Source organism: Lithobates pipiens, unplaced genomic scaffold, assembly GCF_037356315.1.
Source record: "Lithobates pipiens isolate NorthernLeopardFrog02 unplaced genomic scaffold, aLitPip1_a1.2 Scaffold_8, whole genome shotgun sequence".
Lineage (NCBI taxonomy): Eukaryota > Metazoa > Chordata > Amphibia > Anura > Ranidae > Lithobates > Lithobates pipiens.
Genome location: NW_027507903.1, coordinates 338930691 through 338958637, shown reverse-complemented (window position 1 = coordinate 338958637; position 27947 = coordinate 338930691). Strand labels below are relative to the sequence as shown.

The following is a 27947-nucleotide window of genomic DNA, read 5'->3' as shown; positions in this document are numbered from 1 at the left end:
AGGAAGCCAGCACAGCCGGCACAATTATAGCTTGTGTCACAAGTACACACCCCTCAGTCAGCCAATCCGGAGGCTCCAGGAGGGAAGAAGCTGTATTGAGCACACATGCTGCTGGCAGCTTAGGAGAAAACCTCAGTGGAAAGAGAACACAACTTATCTACGCGTTCCTTGTAGAAAGAGATTACAGCTAACGTCTGCCACTTTACATCACAATGGTATAAAAGATGATCCATTTAATTATTGTGACTGTTCATAGTAAGAACACGTCCTGAGGAATTCATAAGGGGGATTGCAAGACCCTCTTTAGAATCCCAACAGAGAGCAGCCCTGGAAATGTTGGTGCTCAAGAGACAGGTAGGTACATGAATCTGTGTCTGCACCGAGATCAGAGATTCCAGGACACTCCATCCGCACTCACCACACTGACAGGTAAGTGCTCAGGAAATGTAATACTAGTGCTGGCCAGAGCCTGATGGGCAACTGAAACACTAGTTTTTATTATTATACAGGATTTATATAGTGCCAACAATTTACGCAGCGCTTTATAATATAAAAGGAGATAATACAGTTACAATACAATAAAAATGCAAGAGGATTAAGAGGGACCTGCTCAGATGAGCTTACAATCTAACAGGGTGGGGCAGGTGGTACAAAAGGTTATAAGGCCCCTTTCACACTGGGGCAGGAGCGGCGTCGGCGGTAAAGAGGCGCTATTTTTATCGCCGCTTTACCATAATTTTAGCGGTAGTATTCGTTAAAACCACCCCGCTAGAGGCCGAAAAAGGGTTAAAACCGTCCGCAAAGTGCCGCTACTGCGGCGCTTTGCCGGCGGTATAGCCGCGCTGTCCCATTGATTTCAATGGGTAGGAGCGGTGAATACACGGCTCCATCACTGCTCCAAAGATGCTGCTAACAGGACTTTTTCACCATCCTGCTAGCGCACCGATCCAGTGTGAAAGCCCTCCGACTTTCACAATGAAGTGAAAGGGCCAGATTTTGTAGGTGCTATACAGGCGCTATTTTTAGTGCTGTAGTGCCTGAAAAACGCCTCAGTGTGAAAGGGGCCTAACCATGGGGAATGAGCTGATGGAAGTGGTAGGAGATTAGTTCATCATCCACTTTACTTTTGATTGACAGCCCATTTGCAAAAAAAAAAAAAAAACCCCCACTGCCACGCCCCATCAATCACAGGCAAGGTGGACCTGATGAAGAACTAGCCTCATCAGGCTCCACTCACCCCTCAGAAGCTGCCTTTGAATTTGAGTTGTCGGATAGGTGGAACCTGATGGGCAAATCTGAGTTCCCAATCAGATCCGCCTTGCCTGTGATTGACAGCGGATGACAGGGGGTAGATTCCAAAGCTGCCATCTCTCCTAGCAACCAACTATAACATGGACATTGGCATAAATGAGCCCCGAGAGGGACATTGCCCTTGGCTTGTAGAGTTCCTGAAACGTCCTGTTGTGTCTCTGGGGCAGGAAGAGAAGGAAATTCACCCCAATGGAGCATATGGAAGATAAACATTATGGAGTTTTAACCCTTACTAACGCCATACAATATAAAAAAATGGTTATACTTCTATTTAAATTATGCTGTTATGTGTATTAATGTTTAGAATAATCTTAAAGTGGCTCTAAAGACTTAAAGGGGTTGTAAAGACAGAAGGTTTTTTATCCTAATGCATTCTATGCATAAGATAAAAATCTTTCTGTGTGTAGCAGCCCCCCTCAGCCCTCTTAAGGGTCCTTTCACACGGGGCAGATCAGTGATGATCCGCCCTGTGGATATCCGCTTGCTCAGCGGGGATCGCTCCGTCGATCCCCGCTGAGCAGGAAGATGACAGGTCCATCTCTGCACACTGTGCAAGGACAGACCTGTCACAGCGCTGCTTTCCCTTACAGGAGATTGGATGACGACGGACTGCAAAGTCCGTCGTTATCCGATCTGATGACGGATGGAAAAGTAGGTTTTTCCTCCGTCACACTTTTTCGGATTGGAGCGGGTCAGATGTCACCGCTGACATCTGACGCTCCATAGAGGTCTATGGAGCATCTGTTCAGGTCCGCCTGAAAAACTGACAGGTGGACCCGAACGGATTGGTAGTGTGAAAGAGGCCCAATACTTACCTGAACCCCATCTTGGTCCAGCAATGTGCACAAGTGTCTCGGCCATCTAGGACTCTTCCTCCCGATTGGTGCCATTGGCTCTTGCTGCTGTCAATCAAAGTTAGTTAGCCAATGAGGAGGGGGAGGGGCTTAACTGTGGCTCTGTGTCTGAATGGACACACGGAGCTGTGGCTCAGCTCAAGTACCCCGATAGCAAGCTGCTTGCTTTGTGGGCACTCAACAGAAGGGAAGGCCAGGAGATCGGGGAGGGATCCGAGAAGAGGAGGATCTTGGCTGCTCTGTGCAAAATGCCTGCACAGAGCAAACACAGAGCAGAGTTAAAGAAGCCCTCTAGCAGCACGCTGTCACCGCTGACAAGGCTTCCATCTTTCCCCCGGTTCAAACCATGTATGGGCAGGCGGGATTGCTGATCAACTTAGGTACAACCAGTTTGTCGGATTTTACATGCAACTATTACTAACGGGAGAACCCCCATCGGGAGAACACAATGGCTTCATGGGAGGGATTCCCCCATCAACACAGTCAGTGTTTGCAGGAAAGAAAATCGCTCCATCTATGGCTTGCTTTAATCTAAAGGAGATTGCACAAAAATGACACAGTGTATGGCCACCATACCTTTATTCTTCTAAAATTAACTAGTTCTGCTTTCGGTAAATACAGCTGGATAAAAACAACTTTGTCTGTCTTCATTTCAGGTTGCAAAGCAACAAAATGTGATTATTTTAAAAAGGGGGTGATGGCCACGGCCAGAAATGCTACGGGGCATACAGAAATGAATTGATGGGGGAGTTTGCTGAATATTAAATATTTTATATAAAAAAAGCATTTTTGGTTTGTGGTGCTCAGACGCAGTAACGATCCACTTTAACAAATACACTTTGAAGATAAGGCAACATCACCCTATATAGTATACACCTTCAAAATCCCATATAGCCATAGAAAACCAGGCAAATCAAGTTTACAAATGAACAAACAAAAACATCATTTAGTAAATATTGTATCGACCTGCATCAGCCTTTTTACAGTGAACTTCAGTATCGTATATAGTTTTCTCCAACACAAAAACACAAAGTATATGAATCTGAAGTAAATCTCAGTTTATATACAATCCATCTCCTAGATTGTAAGCTCTAAAGAGCAGGGCCCTCGGATTCCTCCAGTATTGAATTGTATCAAAACTGCCCTCATGCTGTAAAGCGCTGCACAAACTGTTGGCGCTATAATGATCCTGTATAATAATAGTAATCTATATAGTAATAGTAAGAACAAAGCAGAAGGGATTAGAAGAATTCACTGCCTTCAGATCTAACAAAACACACACATTCCCCAGCATAGACACAGTTAAAGGGAAGAAAAGGACAGTGCCTTTTTTGTGTTCACTAAAATAGAGGAAATGAAGTAAAGTCATTTTTCTAACCCGGAGTGCAAGTCACAAGGCTCACTCTCGGCCGATGCCAATTGGCGCCGCTCCCATTTACAGTAACTTGTTTACGCCTCACCAGCGCTATCTGCAAAGGAAAATATGCCAGTCTTCTAAGTCAAATTCTCATTCCATTTTGTAAGGGAGGAAAATTCAAGCCACAGGCATCTTCTTCAGAGATGAAACAAGAAGGCACTGTCTACCATTCCCTTTCATTTACCATGGATGAATAAAATGAATTAAGCGTACAATTTTTCCATAATACCCTCATTTAAAAGACATATGCTGCAGCATTAAAGCATATATTGACCATGAAAAAAAAGTGCGTTTTGAGGCCCTTCTGTAGCCATTGCAGTTTATAAAAAGTTTACATTATTCTTCTGTAGCGTAATAGTAACAAGCGTATAGCTATAGAAGCTCTGTTATGCAGGAGATGGAAAATTCAGATGTCTCAATGGAGGAATAAGGGAATATTTACACTGCTTTACAACTCACTAGTAATTAAAACTCTTTGTTTAACCGCTTCAGCCCCGGAAGATTTTACCCCCTTCCTTACCAGAGCACTTTTTGCATTTCGGAACTGTGTCTCCTTAACTGACAATTGCATGGTCGTGCGACATTTTTTCCAGACAAAATAGAGCTTTCTCTTTGTGGTATTTGCTAAATCCTGCGGGGTTTTTTTGCGCTTTAAACAAAAAAGAGCGACAATTTTGAAAAAATGCATTATTTTTTGCTATAATAAATATCCCCCAAAAATATATTTTCAAAAAAAAAAAAAACAACAATTTTTTTCCTCAGTTTAGGCCAATATGTATCCTACATATTTTTTGAAAAAAACAAAAAAGATCGCAATAAGCATGTATTGATTGGTTTGCGCAAAAATGAGATCGTCTACAAAATAGGGGAAAGTTGTATGGCATTTTTATTTATTTTTATTAGTAATGGTGGCGATCTGCGATTTTTAATCGGGACTGCGACATTATGGTGGCCACATCAGACAATTTTGACACTATTTTGGGACCACTGTCATTTATACAGCGATCAGTGCTATAAAAATGCACTGATCACTGTGTAAATGGCACTGGCAGTGAAAGGGTTAACCACTAGGGGGTGATGAAGGGGTTAACTGTGTCCTAGGGAGTGATTCTAACTGTGGGGGGGGGGGGGGGTGGGCTTCAAGTCACATGACAGCGATCACTGCTCCCGATGACAGCCTAGAGGCGATTCAGTTCGCATTGTGCGCTATACAAGTATTTCATTCATTCATTCACTCACAGGGAGCGTGATCACTGTCATGACACAAGGCAGAAGGGGGAAATGCCTTGTTCACTTCCCCATTCTGAGGTTCCGTAACACGTTCGCTGGTCCCACGGGCACGATCACACTGTACGTGCGGGCATGGTCACACTGCATGCGGTGGGCACACGCACCTGCTATCCCTGGCTCTTAAAGGGGAGGTACAGATATGCCCATTTGCCCACCCCTGCCATTGTGCTGACGTATATTGGTGTGCAGCAGTTGGAAAATTGTTAATATGTGTGGGGAAAAAGGATACATTTAGGCTGGGTTCACATTGCAGCGATGCGGGAACGCCGCAAATCCGCGGCGGGTTCCCGCATCGCATGCCTCCCGGCGGCAGCTCACACTGCCCTATGCGAACTGCTGGGAGTGTCAGTGAAACGTTAATGACACCCCCAGATCAGTTCGCATATGGCAGTGCGATCTGCAAACTCGGACAGGAATCGGATCGCATGGTGTGAACACCCATGTGATCCGATTCTGCTGCGGACCAAAAAAAGGGTCCTGTGCGAGTTTGGGGCGGGTACGATGAGAATTCAGCCATACTATCTGTATGGCTGAACTCGCATCGCACAGAGATCGGATGTGATTTGCACTGCAGTGCGGTGCGAATCACATCCGGTTCTCGTAGCCGCAGCATTGTGAACCCAGCCTTATAGTGGTTGTAAACCCACTTTGAAAAAAAAACAAAAAACTAACACGTGCAAGACAAAGGCATAATGAGCTACTATGCATAGTACTCCCACGCATGCGCGTGGTAACAGCACACTCACTTAAGCAACAACACATACGTGCCATTGCTTCAGTTTGTGTCAGTGCGCATGTGCCGATGACGTCGGCACATGCAAATACAGGGATATATTTCCTAAACCATGCAGGTTTAGTAGATATCCTGGGTAGCTACAGGTAAGCCTTATTATAGGCTTACCTGTAGCGAAAAGTGGTCTGTAAGGCCCCTTTCACACTGACGATCCGTTCAGGCCCGCCTGTCAGTTTTTCAGGCGGACCTGAACGGGTGCTCCATAGAGCTCTATGGAGCGTCGGATGTCAGCGGTGACATGTCCGCTGGCATCCGACCCGCTCCGATCCGAAAAAGTGTGACGGAGGAAAAAGCTATTTTTCCATCCGTCTGCGGATCGGATCGGGTGACGACGGGCACTGCGGTCCGTCATCATCCGATCTCCCATAGGGGAGAGCGGCGCTGTGACAGATCCGTCCCTGCGCAGTGTGCAGAGACGGAGCTGTCATCTCCCTGCTCAGCGGGGATCGGCGGAGTGATCCCCGCTGAGCAAACGGACATCCACGGGGCGGATCAGAACTGATCCGCCCCGTGTGAAAGGACCCTAAGGGTTTACAACCACTTTAAGGCTTCATGTACACGAGCCGTTTTTACAACCTCTCCTGAACGATTTAACTTGGCAGAGAGTAACCCACATTTAGAACATCTGTATTGCCACGTTTACGTTTAGGAGCGTTTAAAAAGAAATAAACATTTTTTTTTTTCAAAATAGCCAAAATGAAAAGCGCCTGTAAATGAAATGTGGCTAAACGCAAGTTACTGCGTTTTAGCCGCATTTAGAAGTGGTTGATGCTTCTGTGCCTCTAAACTCAGCGTCTGAACCCATTTTTTGCATTCCAAAAAAAGCCTCTACACTCAACTGCCTAGAAACAACTATAAATGACCCTGTGTACATGGACAGATAACATAACAGAGGAGATTTCAGGAGCAGTTGAAAAAAATGCCCAACTGCTCCTAAATGTCCGTTTACCAGCAGCAGTGTACATGAGGCCTAAGAGAATTATTTTCCATGCATCTCAGGCACGTTGGGTTGTTTTTGTTTGAGTAGAAGACAAAATAAAATGTAATTACTTTGCCACTACAATTTCATAGCAGCCAAAAGAAAAATAAAGTATTTGGGATTTTTTACAAAATGAAAGACTCCAGCACATTTTCATGTTATTCATTAAAGTGTTAGAATGTATACTTGGGGGATTCACCGTTGATTTCTTTCTTTACCCAGAAGCTCTTAAATGTATCTAAATCCAAATGTATTTATTTTTTGACGCTGTAAGTTTAACATCCTCAGTCCCATCGGTTTATTTTTTTGCCCTGAGAGAAGTGAGGGGAATGCCATTTTTATCTTATATTTTTGTATGCAATAAAAACGTCCTTTTATCCATATTTACGTGATTTTTCTGAGATGTTGAGCACCGAAAAGTTCCAGTTTTCTATCTACCAATTTATCCAAATGCCTTTTTAATTGTCAAAACATGGAAAACATGAAAAGGGGCATAGGGGAAGAACTCTAGCTTGACCAGAAGCCCAAAAAAGACCAACCTACCCCCCCCCCACCCCCACCAGTTTAGAAAATGAGGGCATTCCTTAAACAGAAGATGATTTAATTGCAGGTTTGTGTGTTTAGCGGCCCAAGGTTTTAGACTGAACTGGGTCCCTGGCTTGAGTCTGCACTTGGAGGGTAAAGCCTGGGTAATGTCATGAAAAAGCAAATGGGTGCATTTACCTCCAGTGGCATCTTATGAGGGTATCCAAAGACATGTTCACCATCAAAAGACATGTGGAGCAAGCATTTTTTACATTAATGTTCCGCAAAACATTTCAGCTGCAAAGTTGCCTGCATACTCACAAACATGGGACTCATTTGGTAAAGAAGATGAATGTAGACTAAGCCATCCATGCAATAGTTTTAGACTGAAGGCATAAGCTCTAAGTGCTCTACAAATAAATGATCAGTTGAGACTTTATCTGGATGCTGTAATTTTAAAGGGGTTGTAAACCCTTGTGTTTTTTCAGCCCCAGCCCCCCCCCCCCGTTTTACTAACCTGAGCCCCTTCATCTCTTTGGCTGGGACATGCTGTCCCTCTCTTCACAGGGCCCCGGCTCTTGATTGGATAGAGTGATAGCAGCGCAGCCAGTGGCTGCCACTGCTGTCAATCAAATCCAATGATGCGAGCACTGGGGGTGGGTCGAGCCTGGCATTCTTGTCTGTGGAAGCAAATGCTGTACTCGGGAGAAAACTCGCAAAATAACCCCCTTGGGAGACCACTTCTCTTAGAGGTTATCTGATGCGAGGAGGAGCTGCAAGAGCCGCCCAGGGACCCCAGAAGAGGATGTTCGGGTCCACTCTGTGAAAAACAAGCTGCACAGTGGAGGCAAGTATGAAATGTTTGTTATTTTATAAAAAAAAAAAGACGATCCTTTACAATCACTTTAAGTTTAGTTGATTCCCCTAAAGTTTGCAGAATGATATCACAGCTATGGCAGGTAGCAAAAAAAAAAAACACGGGGACACATTAAATACCTTCTTCTGCCATTGTGTTCTTGCTGGGTGTCATTTGTGTCCCTGTGTCTTTAATGTGGAATGGGCTCCCTCCAGGCAAACCTGCCCTCAATTTACCCACTGCTATATGTGCTCCCAACTGGAGACTCTAAAAACTATAGAGTTAGGACCACAGTATGAAGAAGAGCCTTAGCGAGGCACTGTGACCTTCACATATATTTCAAATGTGTACAACTAAGCCTTTGTTAAACAGAGCCAATTTGGTTTGGTTGCAGACTAGCTGTTAAGTGTGCTGGAAAATTTTCTGTTTGTAATGTAGCTTGCTAGTGAAAATAACTATTTGGATAGAGTTTTCCAAGCATTTGTGAGTAGGGTCCTTAAACATTGATGCATCCTCAACAGGTATAATAAGTGCTTTATTAGCATGGGAGAATGCTGGCTCCCCAGTGGAAATGCTAAAGGCTTCCTCAAATGGGTGTTGGTCTATAAATGTTTGGGAAGAATAAACCTTTACTTTTTACAGTCTTCTTACAAAACACCTTCAAGTAAGAAATTTTGATAGCATTGGAGCCGCTTGGGGATCCCAGACTAGGTACAGGCTGTTCCATCTTTAAGGTGGCATGCACCACATCTATTAGAGCCTATATGGTTTCTTTAAGACTGGGATCTATGGCAGAGCCAAAAAGTTGACCATACAATGGCTTGGTTTCCAGGTGTATGGGTGGATGCATATTTTACCACCTTATTCTCTCTTGGAATAACATTCAGGAAGGATGGTTTGTTCATGTTGTTGCCCAAGTGCTCTTTAATTTAGCATAGAAATGCTGCCTATTTATAACACACAAGACCTGCTACTGATATGGGACATTAGGAGAAATTTAAATTGAGCAGGATGATATTTCATAACATTGGAAAGCCTGTAATGCACAGGCAAAACCTGTTTTTTTTTTATAAAGCCAAAGACTTGTTGCAGTCACACCCCAGAGGATACAAGTATTTTGACTAATAGCATGGAAAACTGCAAGTACTGTAATGTTCATATGTGAGAAAAGTACAGTTATGTGCACAGAAACATCTATACTTCTAGACCTTTAAAAATGTGTTTTATTTTCAGGAAAACAGTGAAAAACTCTTGCATTTACCATGTGATGCAGACCAGTATCACGGTGGTAAGGGTGTCTTTGTGCTCAGATTCCCTGCCTATCAGCTGTGTGCAATTCTGAGAAAAAGCAATGGCCTTCCAAACAAAGGTTTGCTGTGCCAAAAAAAAAACAGCAGGCAGCTCTACTCTGGTAGCAACAGAAATTCATTTTTATTTATTTTGTAATCGTTATTGTGATTAAATCTTAAGCCACATTACTCAGCACACTTACCAAATTCTTAGTAACTGTGCTGAATAAACTTCAAATTTGATAATACACAAATCCTGTTTACTTGTGTGCTATACTTACAAGCAAAACAGTGGTTCAATACAAAAGCACTCTTTAATCCAGGTCATTTTAAAAAAATAATTAAAACACAATTTCAAAAAGTGCTGATATTTCTGTCTATCCACATTTTTTGTATTTCCAGTCTCTCTTCTCTTAGTGACAGTCATCACAAATACAAAACTGCTAAACTACCTAAGGCTGGCAATACATTATACCATTCTCTTGTACAATTTTCCTTTATTTTTACCAAAACCATATAATATGGGCTCAAACCTAAACACCTTTCAATTTGTATGTAATCAGGCAGTGGAAGGTAAATCTAAAGGAAATTGAACACAAACATTGTTTAATGTATGGAAAGCTTAAAGTGATTGTTATTAAAAAAACAAAAACAAAGCTTTACAAACATGTCATACTTACCTCCACTGTGCAGTTTGTTTTGCACAGAGTGGCCCCGATCCTCGACTTCTGGGGTCCCACAGTGGCGCTGGTAGCACCTCCTCACATCGTATAACCACCTAGGAGAAGCACTCTCCCGGGGGGGTTACCTTGCAGGCACACTCCCGAGTCCAGCATTTGCATCCATAGACACAGAATTCCGGACTTTGCTCCGTCTCTCGGTGCCCGCTTCATTGGATTTGATTGACAGCAGCAGGAGCCAATGTCCGCGCTGCTATCAATCTTTCCAATCAAGATGGGAAGAAAGTGTCTCTGCAGTGGGAATTACGGGACTCAAGGAACATGAATTGGAGGAATTGGTCGGAAGGAACATGAATTGGAGCCAATTAAATTTAGTTTGTACTTAGCAGCACAACTATGAGCGCAAAGATGGAAAAACGTTACAACTTTGGCACGCTATTTACCACTAGAATACCAGTCGTTTAATGCTTGTAAAACACTTAAAGCAGAAGTAAGCTTTCTCAATCAACATTAACTATTTTACTCCTCATGCTGCAGTCTTTATTATATAGATAGGAAAGAATATTATATTTTCTTGTTTGAACCTTTTTTTTTTTTTTTTTTTAATTTACATTTTTTCAGTTACTTCCTGTTTTTTTTAAGCCCAGGCCAAAATGTGTCATACATCCCAGGAGTCTTCATGAGATTTTTTTTTTTTTCTTTCATCTGGAGGGGGGCTTTCTCAGCTAAGCACACCCTCCTGTCTGCATGCCTGAGGTAATGGCAGACGGATTCTAGGAAGTAAATGCTACACAAATCATCTGCCCTTACTTCTCAACAAAATAAAACCTGGAGACATGGATGGATGAGTAAGTTTGCTTTGAATAGTAAAAATAAATTAAACATATTTTTCAGCTTGCAATGAATGCTCAGATTCAGTTTAGTTCTGTTTTTATAGTGAAAAATTCTAACAAATTATTATTTCTTTCATGTATATTCCCCTGTGGATTATATTTAATACATGTGGAAACATTTATACAAATATATATATATGAGAGATAAGGAAATGAGAATGAGAGGGATAAAAGGTCAGGAGGTTTTATTCTGGTCCCATGCACAAAAGCACTTGTATATTAGCAGGTCTGGGCTAGTCTACAGCATTCCAGTTATGAACTTGAGCCTATTTCACTTTATACAAAGGCAATTATTTGTAGCGATGTGGTGGGCCATTCAACTAAACCTTAAGTATTTTAATATGCCTTAGAGGAGGGGAATGTAATTTGTATTCATCTGAATGTCTGAACGTCTTAGTGCAAAAATAATGCAGTAATGCACACTGTAACCATTGCAGCTTGTTTTCCGAAAGGTAGGTCCATTATAACCACCAGTAGTACTAATTAGTGACATTTCATGAATGTCTTGCACATTATAAATGCTACTTCCCACTCACAACAGCTGTCTGTGCATGCTTGTTTGGAAATTCTGCACAACAGTAGGGGGCATTTCAGAAGCTTCTATTACATAATGGGGACCTTTTTCTAGGTTCACGCCTGCTCAGCTATGACATGCCTAGGAGGTGGTCCACATTGCATTCCGAATTTCCACTTGTTCCACAATCATCCTTGTTCCTTGGCCTCATAATTGGTTATTTTTCATATAAAGTTCGTTTTTTTGTAATTTGCACTAAAGTTGTATTAAATGGTGAATTTAAAGGGGTACATTAGTCTTTGTATTGTTTTTAGATACACAAAACTTGGAGACCACCTTAATGAATATAATCAAACCAATGCTTACAAAAAAAAAAAGTTATTTTGTGTATATTTAATAATTATATATGCGTATAGTGGTGGCCTTATTCGGTTACTTGTCCGGACTCCTGGCTGTACCTTGCACCTCCCTTATCTCAGACAGAGTATCACTGTTTTCCAGAAACTGGCTCAGTCTCCAGTGATGTGCAAGCCTCTGCCTAGGCTTTAGGTCACATGAGGGAGCTCAGAAATGATATATTTATTTTGGAAGGGAAGGAGATGTTTTACTCAAATACTGCAAATTAAAGCTGAACTCCAGGTAAACACAGTTTGGAAAGTGTATCTTTGAACCGTCACCTGACAAAACCTTGCTCTTCTCCACTGCAGTTCAGAAATACTGAATGTTCACCACCCCACTGATTGACTTTGAAGAAACATCAACACGCTGGTAAGGTCTCACACTGTTATCACCCTCAATCAGAAAGCTCTTTCACTCTGCAGATGACTTCAGGACCCAAAAGACAAATTTAGGTACTTTTGACAGCTATTATGTATACACAAATAAATATATGCATATAAATACAAACAATGAGGCCGATTTACTAAAAATGGTGCAGCTCTGAATTTTAGCCATCATCTCCTAACTTCAGCTTGTTCAATTAAGCTTTGATAAAAAATACATGGAAGCCGATTGGTTTCTATGCAGAGCTGCACATGATTTTGCACTATCCAGATTTAAGTCAACCCCAATGTTTAGCAGAGTTTTCCTAGAACTGTGTCTTGTAAAATGTGATATTTGGATATGCTGAGAAATCCCTTATATTTATTTTCTTCTGATAGCAGGGATGTATAGAAAATTCATATACGTATGCTTCCTCTTTAGAGGTCAGAAGTGCACGTGTCAAGGTTATTAAAGTTTGAGGAAGTACTCACGCCCTCTTCGCGCTCCGTTTCTTAATGCTAACTTATTTTCACTCTCGTTTACTATTCATGCCTCTCATTTCTACAGCCAAGTCTGGACAGCACAAAGTGTTAAGTGTTATTAAAATGTAATACCTCCACTTAGAAACAACAAAATAATCAAAAGAGGATAGTAAAATTAAACTTGCTTTTAAGTGTTTGGACTAGCTCAAGGTACTTTTTACAATCCTTTTCTATTTCTTTCTGGTTTTACCAAACAACCCACATACCGTATATTTCACATAAGCCATCTAGTAAAGGGGCATTTCTATTTGTTCAGCTATAAAAAGGTGCCCACCCCCCTTTTCAGGTTAATTTTCTCTGGGAACACTGTACTCACAGATCTGTTGCAAGTCATCATATATAAGATTCCTTTTACACAGTGGCGTTTTTCAGGTGCTAAAGAGGTAAAAATAGCGCATGTAAAGTGCCTGAAAAAATGCCTCCCCTGCCACCCCAGTGTGAAAGCCTAAGTGCTTTCACACTTGGGTGCTGCGCTGGCAGGATGTTAAAAAAGTCCTGCAGGCAGCATCTTTGGGGCGGGGGAGGAGTGGTGTATACACTGCTCCTAAACCACCCCTGCCCATTGAAATTAATGGACAGCGGCACTACACAGGCACATTTAACCCTTTTTTTGGCCACTACCCATGGCTCAGTGTGAAAGGGCTCCAAATGTATTTTTATAGGCTCATTCAAATGGGCACTGAGACTTGTCCTCTTTGGTGAGCTGCTTTTTGCTGTGTGCACACCCACCCTGGAACTGCATGCAGGCAGCCTATAGAAGTGGATGGAGACTCAGCACTTGCACGGACACAGTTGCATGTAAAAATTTGACATGCGAGCAGGAGCGGGTACATGGATCCCAACTCAGAAACGATGCGGTCGGATCCCTGCACCTGCTCCTGCCCACATGTAACATTTTGACATGCAACCGTGTCCATGCAACTTTTGCATTTGCATCCAATTTTATGTGTTGGCTGCATGCACCTCTAAGGTGGAAGCACTGTCAGAAAAAGACAGCTCAGCATAGAGGACAAGTCTGAGTTGAGCCCTAAGGCCAGCCATAGACGGTTCAAATATCAGCTGATTCAGCAGGAACCTGCTGAGATTCTAACTATGTATGGGGAAGTGGAATGTATCAAGTTGATCGATCAACTTGGGTACAACCAGCCTGCCGGATTTTACTAGCGGCTGGTAAATCCCAAATCCTGCTAGCAATAATCACAGTCTTCTCCCAGTAGAAAGACCTCCCCCAAGCCCTGCTGGGAGAACACAATGGCTCGGTGAGAGGGATTCCCCTGTAAACACTGTGTTGATGGAGGGATCGGGCAAATTTTCTTCCTGTAACCCGTGGTTGCAGTAAATACATTTTCTCCTTGTATGGCCTGTATAAGGCTTATTCCATAGGAAACAGTTGTCCTTATTCAATAAGTGAGTGCAAACAGCAATGTTGATCATTGAGCAACATAATGATCATTATTGTTGGTACAATATTCTTAATCAGACACACACCAATTTTCATCCATATGTTCAGAACAGATCTAGGATGCCTTTTTGATCAGTGAAAGACGGTTTCTAAATGTTTTTTTTTTGTATAATCAAACATTGAATCGGTCATCTACTTCTGAAAATGCTAAAAGAGGCAACTGCATGTACAAAAATGTTGACATGCCCCTTTGTATATTTTATTTCTAATCTTGAGTAGTGCCTTCAATTTTAACAGCAAGAAAATGTCAGACTGACATGTACGCACAGACCCCTGCAAACTAATAAATCTCTGTGGCCTTCCTGGCTTTTTTAACCAACTAATATCTTTCGTTATTATTCATCGTATAAAAGACTTTTCTTTCATTAGGGTACAACGTGATAAAGAAGAGAAGACTTTCATAATCTACCAATAAGAATCATAATTACTAGGCCAGTATCAAAATGTCATTTGGTATATATGGCAGCAGGCTTTATCCATGTAAAGCCTTTAAGCAAAAAAAAAAAAAAAAAATCTGATTTCCTTTTAATTTGCAGTTGTCCCACTGGCACTTTTACCATAATGCAATTGTTTGGCAGGGCCGCCTAAAACATATGTCAGTGGTACCACTACTCTGTTATGTCACACTGTTTATTGCGCTATATATTTACTACCCATGACCTCCATTACTAAGAGTCCATTCACACAGGGGCAACACGACTTCCAGCAAGACTTTGGGAGGCAACTTGTACACGACTCGAGTATGAATGATAGCGCGACTTGAGGCAACTTGAAGTTGCCTCCAGGACAGGGGACTTTGCCAGTGGCCAATCACATAATAATCAGCTCTGTGGGAGGGAGGGGTTTGCCTAGAAAACTATTTTTACTTCCTGGAAAGTTGCTTCAGTTAAGACAGGGGATCAGACTTAGAAGCAACTTCCATTGAAATCACAGGTCCCAGGAGATTGCCTGTCCACTCCGGGAGCGCAGCGCGACTTGTGCATGCCCGGCCATGAAGCAAAAAGCTGTGATGGCCAGGTGCCCAGAGTGGCAATGGAGGTGCCGGCAGAGAGGAGAGACACTCCGTTCGGCCACATCGCTGGACAGTAGAACAGGTGAGTGTCTGTTTAGTAACAGTCTGCAGCTACACTTTTTGTAATTAACATAAAAAGGCCTGGAACTCCGCTTTAAGCTTTGACAGAAAAATGTTTTAATTTTGAACTCTCCAATTTTAGTAAATTGACCCCAGCAAGTTAAACACCTTTCTCGTGTCTAGAGAAAGGAGTTTTTTCTTGGTTTTGTTTATTGGCAGAGGTTTATATATTAAAAAGCAGTCTTGATGTAGTGGCTGGTAGGTAGAACCACAACATGTAGTAGTGGACGTGAGATCAAACACACACCCACAAAAGTTAGATGCCAGTGGCAGACTTGGCTTTGGAATCACAATTGAGCAAAGAGTGGAACTGCCAACCTTCAGAATGGTAAGCGTCAGTTGTTTTACAGGTTGCTCGTATGCTCGTAGGACAATTTTGTTTTTCTTTTCTTATTTAGCCACTTGCCTACTGGGCACTTTTTCCCCCTTCTTGCCCAGGCCAATTTTCAGCTTTCAGAGCAGTCACATTTTGAATGACAAAAAATTTTAAATTTTAAATTTAAAGAAAATTTCCCCGAAAATAGAGCTTTCTTTTGGTGGTATTTGATCACCACTGGATTTTTATTTTTTGCTAAACGAAAAAAAAAAAAAAATTCTTAGTTTGTTATAAAATTTTGCAAGCAGGTAATTTTTCTCCTTCACTGATGGGCACTGGTAAGTGACCCTGAAGAGTAGGCACTGATGGGCACTGCTGGGACTAATAATCAGGACACATATAATCAGTGTAGATGTCCCTTTAACACAAGCCGGTTACCAGCTCTCTTCTCCCTCCTTACGCTGTCAGAATGAGGAAAGGAATGACGATAACTTGTGTTTACATCATAATCAGCTGTCATTGGACACAGCTGATCACGTGGTAAAGGGCCGCTGTAAGTGGCCCTTCTGTGATCAGCTGAGTCCAAAGGGGCCATGCGGGCAGCGTGATCATGGGAGGATGTCATATAATGCCCTCCCGGCAAAGTAAGCCTGCTGCAGCAGACGCTCAGTTGACTATAGCATTGATGGGAAGTGGTTAAAGATGGGGTCACTTTGGGTGGTCTAATATTGAAATAATGCATCAAGAATGTATCCATCCTATTTAATTTTTTTCTCAATTACTTCTGACTGCACAAACAGTCCTGTACTGTATGCTAAAGTGATCGGTCTCAGTATTACTTTTACTTTAGACTTCATTTCTAATATTATAGAATAAAAGACACCCAATATAAACCTTAAAAACATATACCGTATATACTCGAGTATAAGCCGAGATTTTCAGCCTCTTTTTTGAGGCTGAAAGTGCCCCCCTCGGCTTATACTCGAGTCATCGCTGTCTGCCCGCTCGATCAGCGTGTCGAGCAGACAGACAGCGGCCATTCTATAATTCAAAAGCCGCGCCTCCGGCTCCGCCTTCGCCTGTGATAGGCGGAACACTGAATTTCCCAGCAGCCTGTGTTCCGCCTATCACGGACATCGTATCATCCTCGTACTACGGACGAGGATGATACGATGTACGTGATAGGCGGAACACAGGCTGCTGGGAAATTCAGTGTTCCGCCTATCACAGGCGAAGGCGGCGGCGCAGCTTTTGAATTTTACAATGGCCGCCGAGGCGCCGACGAAGAGGGCACGGGACGGAGGCAAGGCAAGGCACGGCACGGGACGGGACGGGACGGGACGGCGGCAAGGCACGGCGGCAAGGCACGGCGGCAAGGAGGCAAGGCACGGGACGGAGGCTCGGGACAAAGGCTCGGGACACAGGTAGGCTGGACACACACACACACACACACACACACACACACACACACACATGGATGGATACACACACACACAGGGATGGATGGATGGATGGATGGAGACACACACACACAGGGATGGATGGATGGATGGAGACACACACACACACAGGGATGGATGGATGGATGGACACACACACACACAGGGATGGATGGACGGACACACAGGGATGGACGGACACACAGGGATGGACGGACACACAGGGATGGACGGACACACAGGGATGGACAGGCATGTCTCACCCTCGGCTTATACACGAGTCAATAAGTTTGCCAGTTTTTTTGGGGGTAAATTGGGGGCCTCGGCTTATATTCGGGTCGGCCTATACTCGAGTATATACGGTACTGTATATTTACTAAACACCCCCCTCAAGCTATTTTACATTGACTCTGAAAACCTACTGCAGTATTGTCAGTTGTGCAATATCAAAACAGGGTGCTCAGAGTTGATTAGCACAAAACATACCTGTAGTCTCATCTCTCTATTAATCAGAAGAGTGTATTGTACAGGGGTTGATTTACTAAAGTAAATAGGCTGTTTGTTCACTTTGCAAAGGAATTTAGTCCAAAGCTTTGTAAACGTGGTGAAGCTCTGCCGACTACCATCATCCAATCATGTACAAGTATGTATTCGAAAATGGTCATTCTGAAAGGCTATATGATTTGGAAAATTAGCTTCAGAGAGACTGAATGTTGGTAATTCACATGTCACACATTTAGGCCCTTTAGAGAAGCTCTGCAACCCTGTGTTTTCCTGTATAGACTCCGTTGCATCATTGAAGCTTAGGACAAAGCATTTCAATCTCTTGTGGAAGTATAAAGAAGCTTTTGTACTTATCCAGTGCATGCTTATAATACCATGTTATAGCAGATGAGAAAACAGTTACAACAAATAGTGACAACTAAAAGTAAAGAGTGCACCTACAGCACCTAATACAAATGAAAACTACAATTTTAAAATAAAAACTGCTGAGCCATTTTTGTCAAGCTCATAGTAATAAATAATAGCTTCTTTTTAATAATAATAATAGATACGTTTTTATTTTAGTTTTGGTTAGAGCGGGGGGAAATGTATAGAGAATCTTTTATGTGTTTTAATACAAAAATGTTTCCCTGTACAAAGCTTTTTCCTCCGTTCTATTCCTAAAGCCACCAGTAGACAAGACAAGACATCAGAGGCATTGTCTCCAATGGGGAAACAAACAGCATGAAATATTGAGGTTCCCCTACCTCAAAAAAGCAGACACTCCTAGGTTAAATAGTAGGTTCAGACTTTGCATTTGGAGCTATGCAGTTCTGAGAAGCAAAAACATGACTTAGGCCTCTTTCACACGGGGCGGATCAGTAATGATCCGCCCCGTGATGATCCGCTCGCTCCGTTGTCCCCGCTGAGCCGGCGGCGGACAGGTCAGTCTCCGCACACTGTGCAGGGACCGCCCTGTCAGCTCTCCGCTCTCCTCTATGGGGATCGGATGAGCACGGACCGTCTGTCCGTGTTCATCAGATCCGCTCTGCAGACGGATAGAAAAATAGGATTTTCTTCCGTCTGCAGAATCGGACAGTAGCGGAGGCGGACGATATCGGGTGTCTGTGGATGTTCATCCGCAGACACCCGCTATCCCATAGGGATGAATGTATGCCCGTATTTCATCCGCAAACGGATGGATGAAATACAGACATATCGTCCGCATGTGTGAAAGGGGCCTTACACTTGAGGCTTCTTACATAAATTGGTTTTAATAACCTAGTAGATAATTAGCAATGTTTTCATAATTATTACTCCTTGCAGGACACATCTATCCAAAATTGAGTTTTGGTGCAACCTATTCCAATTATTCCAATCAAAGTACAATGCCCTATAATGAAAAAGTCACATTTGTGTAAAACACCCCTATTTGACTCACTTCATGTTGTATTTTTTTTTTATATAGAAGAGTGAATATTAAAAATTGCGGTTATGTTTTTTTGGCCCTTCAAAGAGCATGCTCAACCAAAACCGAAGAGCCAGTTTAATCATCTGCCAGCTTGTAATACTATCTAGCACACATGGGCATTTCATAACGCCATGCTATGACCATTGTTTTAGGGGGCATAAGCTGGCAAAAAAGGGATGTGCCAGGGAACCCCCAATCACATGTGGCAAAGAGTCCCCTGATTACTCACTATGTTCACTTATAGCTGAAGAATGGTAATCTGTGTTTACTATGCTTCAGTTTGTTAATGAACAGGAAGCCACTCCCACGCACTTCCCGTGCATTCATTGTCCAGTGCAGATGAGGCTGCAGAGAAAGGGACTGGGAAAGCTGTTCTCAGTCCATTTCCCTGCCTCAACAATGAAACATCAGAGATCAATTTATATTCCTGATATTTCACCAAAGCCCCCAACGGGATATTTCACCAAAGCCCCCAAATGGAAAAAAAAAAAAAGATGTAAAACATATTAAAAATTGTACAAAAAATAAAAAAATAAAATAGTGACACCTTTCACTGCCCTACGAACACCAATATCTATTTAATGGCTTAATCATAAATATCCTCCAGAAGCTGCATTGTACACACCAGTTTTACATTATTATGCACTCTATCACTGGAAACATAAAAATAGTGATTGCTAAAAATATGACTATTCTGCATCCCTCCAGACCACATGGAACTCATCTGAAAGTGGGATTAGACATTTAAATTACATTTTTATTAATAATCAGCACAAATTGTTTTTGTTTTGTTTTTTTACACAAGGAAACACATTTTTGGTAGATGTACAGCATACCTAAAATAGCTGTCTAGATCAGCAAAATATATGTCTGAGGTCAAGCAGAAAATATGATCCAGCAAAGCCGATATCAAATGAAAAGCAACATATGAAGTATGTGAATCTGCACTGTGGGAGGTCATTCTGTAAGTCTACAAAAACGTTATTTTGCTTTTCATCTCCAGCTCAGGTAAAAAAAAGTGATAAAGTGCATTTTATAATTATGCTAAAACACTTGATGAGCCCTAATACGGCAATACAGGTGGACATTTTATAAGCCAGGTATCGAAACCTGTAAAAAAAAAAAAAAAAAATATAACAAATAATAAAAAATATAGCAGCTTAACGTCTTATCCTCATCAACTCCTGTTGTAAATAAATGTACAACTTTTATAAGTTCTGCAAGTTTACAGATTAATTGCAAACAGGCAGCACATTGGCTAAGTGGTTAGCTCTCCCGCATAGCAGCAATAGGGTTGCCTGTTTGAATCCCAACCACGGCACTACCTGCATGGGGTTTGCATGTTCTCCCTGTATGGGTTTCCTCCCACACTCCAGAGACATGCTGGTAGGTTATTTGGCTCCTGCCTAAATTGGCCTTAGTATGTGAATGTGAGTAACGCTGACCATACATGATACAATTTTCTTATCCGATTTCCATTAGAGTTAGCTTTAGTTATGTAGGATACAAATTAAACGTGTTTAGGTTTGACCTCATATTACATGGTTTTGGTAATCTAAATTGTACAAGAAAATTGTATAATGCATGGCCAGCCTTAGAGACCTTAGATTGTAAGCTCCTTGAGGCCAGGGATTGGCGTGAATGTACAATTTACAATATGTAAAGAGCTGCGTAAATTGACGGCGCTATACAAGTACCTGAAGTAATAATAATAATAATAATAATAATAACAACAATGATCCACCTTAAAGGGAAACTCCACTTTAGTGGAAAAAATATAGCAAATATACAACTGCTACAAAAGCCATAAAATAATTTAATGTTATCAAAAAAATGACCTTTCCTTTTTGATCTGCAGACACTGTAATTTTCTGTAAAATGCCCTATAATTTCCTGCTTGTGTGATTGCCCTAAGATACAAGCCAAATTTTTGGTATCCTCTGCAATAGAAAGTTTAGTTTTGGCAAGATACTCCCAAAGGAGGGTTAACTACTTCTAAAGGGATGCATACACTGTAACTTGCCTCATCAAAACACAAACCAGCTATAACTAGACCCTCCCATTCAGAATCAGTATCCGAAGGAGCAAGCAGTTTGTCTCTCTAAAACCGTTGCCCCACTGGCCAGCCAAACAGCATGCACAAGCGCACTGGGATGCCTGGCTGTAAGGTGCACTGCACCTTTTATAATATTAGGCCATCTGGAGGCTGCAGTGCTGGGAATACCAAGCCTTCCTCCCTGTTCCTCTCTAGAAACTAACTTTTTTTTTCTAGCTGCGCATGGAGGATGTGCTGTTAGGTACATGGCTGGGCAGTTCCTATTCACCCCTTTACTATTTATTCAGTAAGTGACCAGGAGAAATCATACAGGGCCAGAGACTTTTCAAACTTTATGGGATGAATGCTTGTTTCAGGCAAGACCCACACTAGACAGCAAGGACAAGTTTCAGTGTCGATCCTATAGCTTACATTTTCAGAAAGAAATGCAGCAGAACTTTCTAAAACAGGTTTCTATACGTCTTACTTCCAAGTGGCTCTAGCCATGCAAATCATTCCTTTATACCCACACAGGCCAACTCTGTAGCCAGAACTGCTGGATTATAATGTCTCCAGAATTATTGGTTTATAGTAAAGATACAGAAATTTCCTGCTAGTCGCTCTCATATTTTTAACAGGTTCATTTTAAAGAAACTGAACAAGCAGACATTTCTTCTAGTCAATACTAAGGCTGCCTCTATGAGCATTGTCCTCGTCTTTAGAACAGTCAAGTAAACGTAATTTGTCAGAAGAAATTAAATCTGTGAAATACCATCGTTATGTAAAAAATGGCAGAAGAAAAAGCAAAAATACAGGGCGGTTTACAGTAAAGACAAACAAGCAAGGTTCTACATTTACAAGATTTCTAATGTCAGCCCATGCCTATGGCAAATTCCTCAAACAGTACCTGCCAAGTTCTAAACCCAATTTTCTAATGATATTTAACTGCCGCGAGAAATGCTTCAAGCGCCAGAGTGTCTAAATATCAGCTAGATAGTTATCTGTGTGACACATACCCTTGATGTCTATGTAATAAGGTAAAAGGACTAATCAGCCTTATCCTTACATTATGCATTTTAGGCACATGTTCAACAGACTTCAAAGGGTAGTTGGTTAGTAGCAACAATGTACCCTGAAAAGTACTGTCTCAAATTATTTGTGTAGCGCCGGCTCCTGAAGAGCACACTCTATGTTTTTTGAAAATTTAATGTTACACCTGAACTGCAGTTTGGTTTGGGTATAATTATTCCAAATTTGGACCTCAGCATCAGTCTGACTAGACTATAGGGTGTTCAGCCTGGCCATAGGGGGAACTGTCTCTTCTGGCAGGCATGGAACCACAGTCTGGTTGGGTGCTTTAAGGTTACTTTCTCTCGGAGCCAGCCCAGTGGTAGTGTCGCTCTTGCTGTGCTTTCTGGGAGAGGGTACTTAAGATGCGGATGTCACATGGTTAGGGGTTCCAGTCTAAAAGTATGTTCTGACTCCATGGTCCCGGTCCTCCTGACCAGCCCCCAGGAAGGCTATGGCCTGGGGTGCGGATCCACATGACTTTATGTCTCGGGGCTAGCTAGCCTGAGGCAAGGAAACGAAAGAAAGGATTCTGAGGTGGTCCGGTGCCGTCTCAGGTTGTGGAGAGGCCCAGCAACTTCATAGCTATCCAGGGGAGGACTCTTCAGAAGAAGGCCACGTACTTCTTAGCAAGAGTCTGGTGAGGCTGAGGGACCTAAGTGAATCCAGTCTCGTGGGTATCGCCAAATCGGCTGAAAGATACTGGTACCACACGAATGTTCTACAAGTTCTAGTTTCCTATATGTTCTACAACAACGTCTGTGGCAGACTTATTCCTACATGTTCTACAACAACGTCTGTGGCAGAGACTTGTTCCTGAATTAAGCTCCTTGTTGGCTGCTAGGCCTTGTGAGAGAGGGACTATCCAACTTGAGTGAACATCCAGCAGTGAATGGCTATTCTCTGGATTTAGTCGAAGTAAGCCAGTTCTTTTTTATTGACTTTGACACTAGGGCAGTGTTTCTCAATTCCAGTCCTCATGGCCCACTAACAGGTCATGTTTTCAGGCTTTCCATTATTTTGCACAGGTGATTTGATCAGTTTCACTGCCTTAGTAATTACCCCAGCTGTTTCATCTGAGGGAAATCCTGAAAACATGACCTGTTAGTGGGCCATTAGGGACTGGAATTGAGAAACACTGCACTAGGGGTACCTGAACTTTCCTCCCAACCCTCTGATCCTATACTAAGAGATTGCTACTTAACTACATTTTTTGAAAATAAAAATCCCTTTAAGCGGATCTGTCGTCACTCTCTAAAGTTTCTGCGCCATCTACCATGGCAAACCCTTAGACGCAAATCGCGGTGAAGAAGGTAACGGTAAGCCCAATCAAACCAGTAACTCCTTCGGGAGTTAGTGCTACATTTGTTTGGTTAATTCATGCAGAGCCCAGTATACCTCGGCTCCACAAATCTTAGATCCAAGTCCATTTGCCCTGTAATGTGGATTTATTTCACTTCAGTGAAGCACGATCATTCCTGAGTGGTGCAATGCTTGGATCTAATGAAGAGATTGTACAACGTATAATATGCCTATGCCAATACTGGCATTGACTGCATTTAAGTTATTGTACAGTACAGGAAATGCCATGTAGGCAAGATTAAAGCACCATCCTATGTGCTATGCAGGATCTGTCATTCACTGGGGACTGCCATTCTCTGTCCTTTCTTCACAAGACGGCAAATCACAAACAGGTCTGTGGCTTAACAAATAAATAAGCAATGATAATGTCCCAGGGTTCCTGACAGTTAGGGCCCTTTCATACAAAAAGTTGACTGATCAGGACCCCCCAGTCTCCTCTATTGGGCGGCGGGTGTCAAGAATCATGTGTCTGTTGACTCCCACAGACATCCAATCTGATCTGATAAAAACAGACAAATGGGGATACATTCCCCATCTGTCTGGCAGATCAGATCAGATGGCAGTTGGGTGGCAGCGTGTCTGTGTCTGCTTTGCATAAGCAGAGTGGACATGGACCAGCTTTCCGCCTGCTCTGTGGGGTTCTGTATAAACTTCTAAAGCAAATAGTGGTGCTGTGAATAAATAAACATCAAATAACACAAAAATCACCCAGTAACAAGTGATGAATAAATGAAAACACAATAGACAAGAACAAGAACAAAATTGATTAATCACGTCACATATAAGGACTTATTCAGCCATTGAAGATTCACAATGCGTTGAAAGCAAATTCAATACGATTCATCCCCCACACCATGTGTAAACGGTGATTTCACTCCCCTCTGGGTGTCCTCTCACCAAATGAAGTTGCCTTGCACTCTCATGCTCAGGAAATAAGCCTCAACCCATAAAAGGTTAAATGATCCATCGATCTCCCATCCATGTGATTGATCCCAGGAAAAGATCAGCACAGCTTGAAGACAGAAGGGAGATATATTGATGTGCCAGATTCATTGAGATTTGATATGCGCAGGAGCTCTCGGTTTCGGCACAAAGCTCTGAAGTGAGATTATGGCTCCAGCCAATCACATAGCCAGAGCGCACGGAACCCGGAAGAAAGATCGGGGGAAGATGTCAGCCCTCTCAGCAGTGACAGTGTGCCACTGGAAGGCTTTGTTCCAAGATATGCATCTCATGCAATTGCCTTACAGGTTTTTTTTTTCCTCTAAACAGTCGTGGTTTACTACTGCTTTAATATGTGTTGCCATGTACAAATTCACATTAGCTTCATGAACGAAAGAGTCACAACATTATTAAAGAAGAGCAGCACCATGGCTTAGTGTTTAGCACTCCTGCCTTGCAACATAAGGTCAGTTTGACTCCGAACCAGGACACTACCTGCATTGAGTTTGTGTCTTCTTCCTGTACTTGAGTGGGTTCTGTCTAACACTCCAAAGACAAACTAGTATATGAATTGGCCCCTTTTCAAATTTGCCCTAGTATGTGTGTGTGTGCATGTATGCATGCATGTGAAATAGGGACCTAGACTCTTGGAAGGCCGGCCTGATGTGAATGTGCTGCACAAAATGTTGGTGCTATATAAATACCTGTAATAAACAAAACAATAACATATACCGGTACTTAAAAAAAAAAATCAATTTAGAAGCATTTTAAGGATTTAGGTGTTTAAAGGGAATCATTAAATCATTAGGAGCCATGTCCTACATGTGCCTGTCCCCACCATTGATCACCAATGCAGTCCATAAAGGATGATTTTTTTTCTTTCGTTTCACCAGCGTGTTGAATGAAAAAAATGGCTTGATCCTTCCATCCTTACATTTGATGTGCATGGAGAAAGTGCTGTCTTCCTGAAATCAGAGGATTATGCTACCAGTTTTGGTGTAAATAGTGCATATAAGCATTCTTCTGTAATGTAGTAACTTAGCAATCACTTTGATTGTGGCTGCTGTGCTAATGGAATTCCTGATTACTTCCTCTGCTTTTCCCAAATGAAATTCCCACCCAAATGTTTGTCCTCAGCACTATTACTTCAATAAGATGCTGTCAGTAGCGGTAAGCCTGGCAATAGCAGACGTGCATCAAAATGGTGTAGGGAGAATCCGGGCCAACAAACACAACCTTATTAAAGTCTAGTTAACAATGGATAGTATAATAAATCCATTTGTACAGCTAGACATGTTAATCAGCTGGATAATAAAAAAATGCGATTGGTAGAAAATAACATGCCCCTGGAATTTGGACCACAACCGATGACAGAATTCAGGAAAAAAAAATGTAAATAGTGTGTTCATTACATTCAAATTTACCTGAAAAATAAAACTAATCAGCCTCTTTATAGCACTCTTGTCCTATCAACAGGTCAGAAAATAGATGAACTGTTCATGGCATACTGCTGTGTGATTGACAACTGACACAGAGCCTAGATGTTATATGAGAGCATGCATGATATAAAATTTGTGTATGTAGTATAAACACGGAACTGTGCTTACAACTGCTATGCAAAAATCGCCATATACTGCAGTAGTTAATGGTCTTAAAGACCTATTCACACCAAGCTATTCATGCATTAGAGTGAGATGCATTAAAGACGACCATTCATTTGAATGGGCCTTAATGCACCACAAATCGTACATAAGCCACATTTGGTAAGGCAACACATGCAATGCACAGTGATTCTCCTTTCTAACTAGCAGTTGAAGCTTAAGCTTAACCTTTTCACTCATTTTCTAATCACTTTTTTTCTTATCTTGTATAAAAGCCTAATGTTGACAGCACTCAATAGATCGATAGAACAAGGTAAAATGTAGACAGAACTGAATGATTCAGAGCAGGGACTCATCACTCCTTCCACCCCCTCCCTCCATGTGGCTGCATCCAAGGATCACATCCGAGACAGAGTGTCTGAAAGGAGGCCACTACGGCACTGCTCTACCTTTACAAAACCCAACGTGTTCTGGGAATCTGAGGAGAAGTATTAAATGCTCATTTGTAAAACAAAAATGTAAATCTTTAGTTAAATAAACATCAGTGTAACATTTAAAAAAAAAAAGATACAAAAAAACTAACCCAAAGCCCATATAGTTTTCCTTTGAAAACCAAACCTGAAACCCCAAATACACCTAACTTGTTAAGCTGCACAGAAATGCTTGCAAACATACCTACGGCACCTGACCTAATAAGGTTAGTTGAGGAGAACATTCAGAGACTGTTCTTTGGTGCAAAGCTTAGCCAGAATACAATCTAGTATGATTAAGTAGAGATAAATGATATATAGGATTTTCATTTCAACCTCAAAGTATAAGGCAGTTTAAAGGAGATTATACTTATTGTTTAACCTAATAAATGGCACAGGCCAACTCTCAGCCTTATTAGGCATCCCTTAATCTGCATTCTAAACAAACACTGAAATATAAGATTCAGCGGCTCATAGTGTTACGTTCAGGGAGGCTGAGGAACCTGATATGCCCTTTGGTCTCTTTTCATAGTCTGAATCAAAAGCTTTACATAATTAAGACCTGATGCTGAAGGAGAGCTGTGCTTTGGTAAAGTGTTAATTGTGTTTCAAATAAAAATCCTCTTCTCAGCTAATTCTTTATTTCTTAATGATATATAAGAAGGGGAAATGGATAAAGTTCCTGAAAAAAAAGTCTGTACAAGTATAATCTTTTAGAAATGCTAAATATTTTACTTTGCCATGGTATAGTAAATAAAAGATCATTTTGAAAGCTTACCATATATTTCCTTTCCACAGGAACATATACTGCATTTGTACCAGCTATTTCCCAAAGCTTTTATCACTGGTGTTAACTTCAGGAAAATCTCTCCTGGGAATGTTGTCTAATCTGAGCTCTAGCTAGAAGTCTGAATCTTGGGGTCACTGCAGCCAAACCTGTCATACTTGTGTTAGATTGCTAAGGGTGGCATCTGTTCATGCCATGAAAATGAAAACCGATGACTGGATACAGAAGCATGTCAGCTTTACAATCTCATCTTTGGCTGACGGTGACTTGACCTGATGGTGTCTGTCAGCATGCAGCACAGTGTAAAAGATTGCCTTCGCTCTTCTAAAAAAAATTTTTAAAGTAAAGCTGAAATGGTTTTATATTTTTTTTTTAAACTGATTTTTTAAATAATTGTATTTATATTTGTTTATCAAACTAAACCCTTAACACAGGGTGCGCATAATAAAGAATTCCCAGAACATAGCAGAAGCTATTTCCTTTCAGTCACTCTGTGTCTAACTGAAATTTGTACAGGGCAGTCTGAAGGGAGAAGGTAAGAGGTGGATAATCTTTTAGTTGTGTGTTTAAATTTCAGCCCCCCCCCCCTTTTTTTTATCATAAGAGCTTAAAAAAGCATTCAAAAAAAATAGAGAACTCCACCTACTGGCTTCAAATCATTGTACAAGATGTTT

The 27947-nt window shown here is 41.8% G+C and overlaps 1 protein-coding gene and 1 long non-coding RNA gene across 2 annotated transcripts in view; one reads left to right on the top strand and one right to left on the bottom strand.

The window, feature by feature from the left end:
* NR3C1 (nuclear receptor subfamily 3 group C member 1) overlaps positions 1-27947 on the bottom strand; it is a 252620-nt gene that overhangs the window by 166189 nt on the left and 58484 nt on the right. The gene's annotated exons all lie outside the window — the stretch shown is intronic.
* Positions 132-27738, top strand: LOC143963464 (uncharacterized). The gene is made up of 3 exons (XR_013270969.1): positions 132-354; positions 12109-12252; positions 27285-27738. It is a non-coding gene; the product is annotated as an uncharacterized LOC143963464 (long non-coding RNA).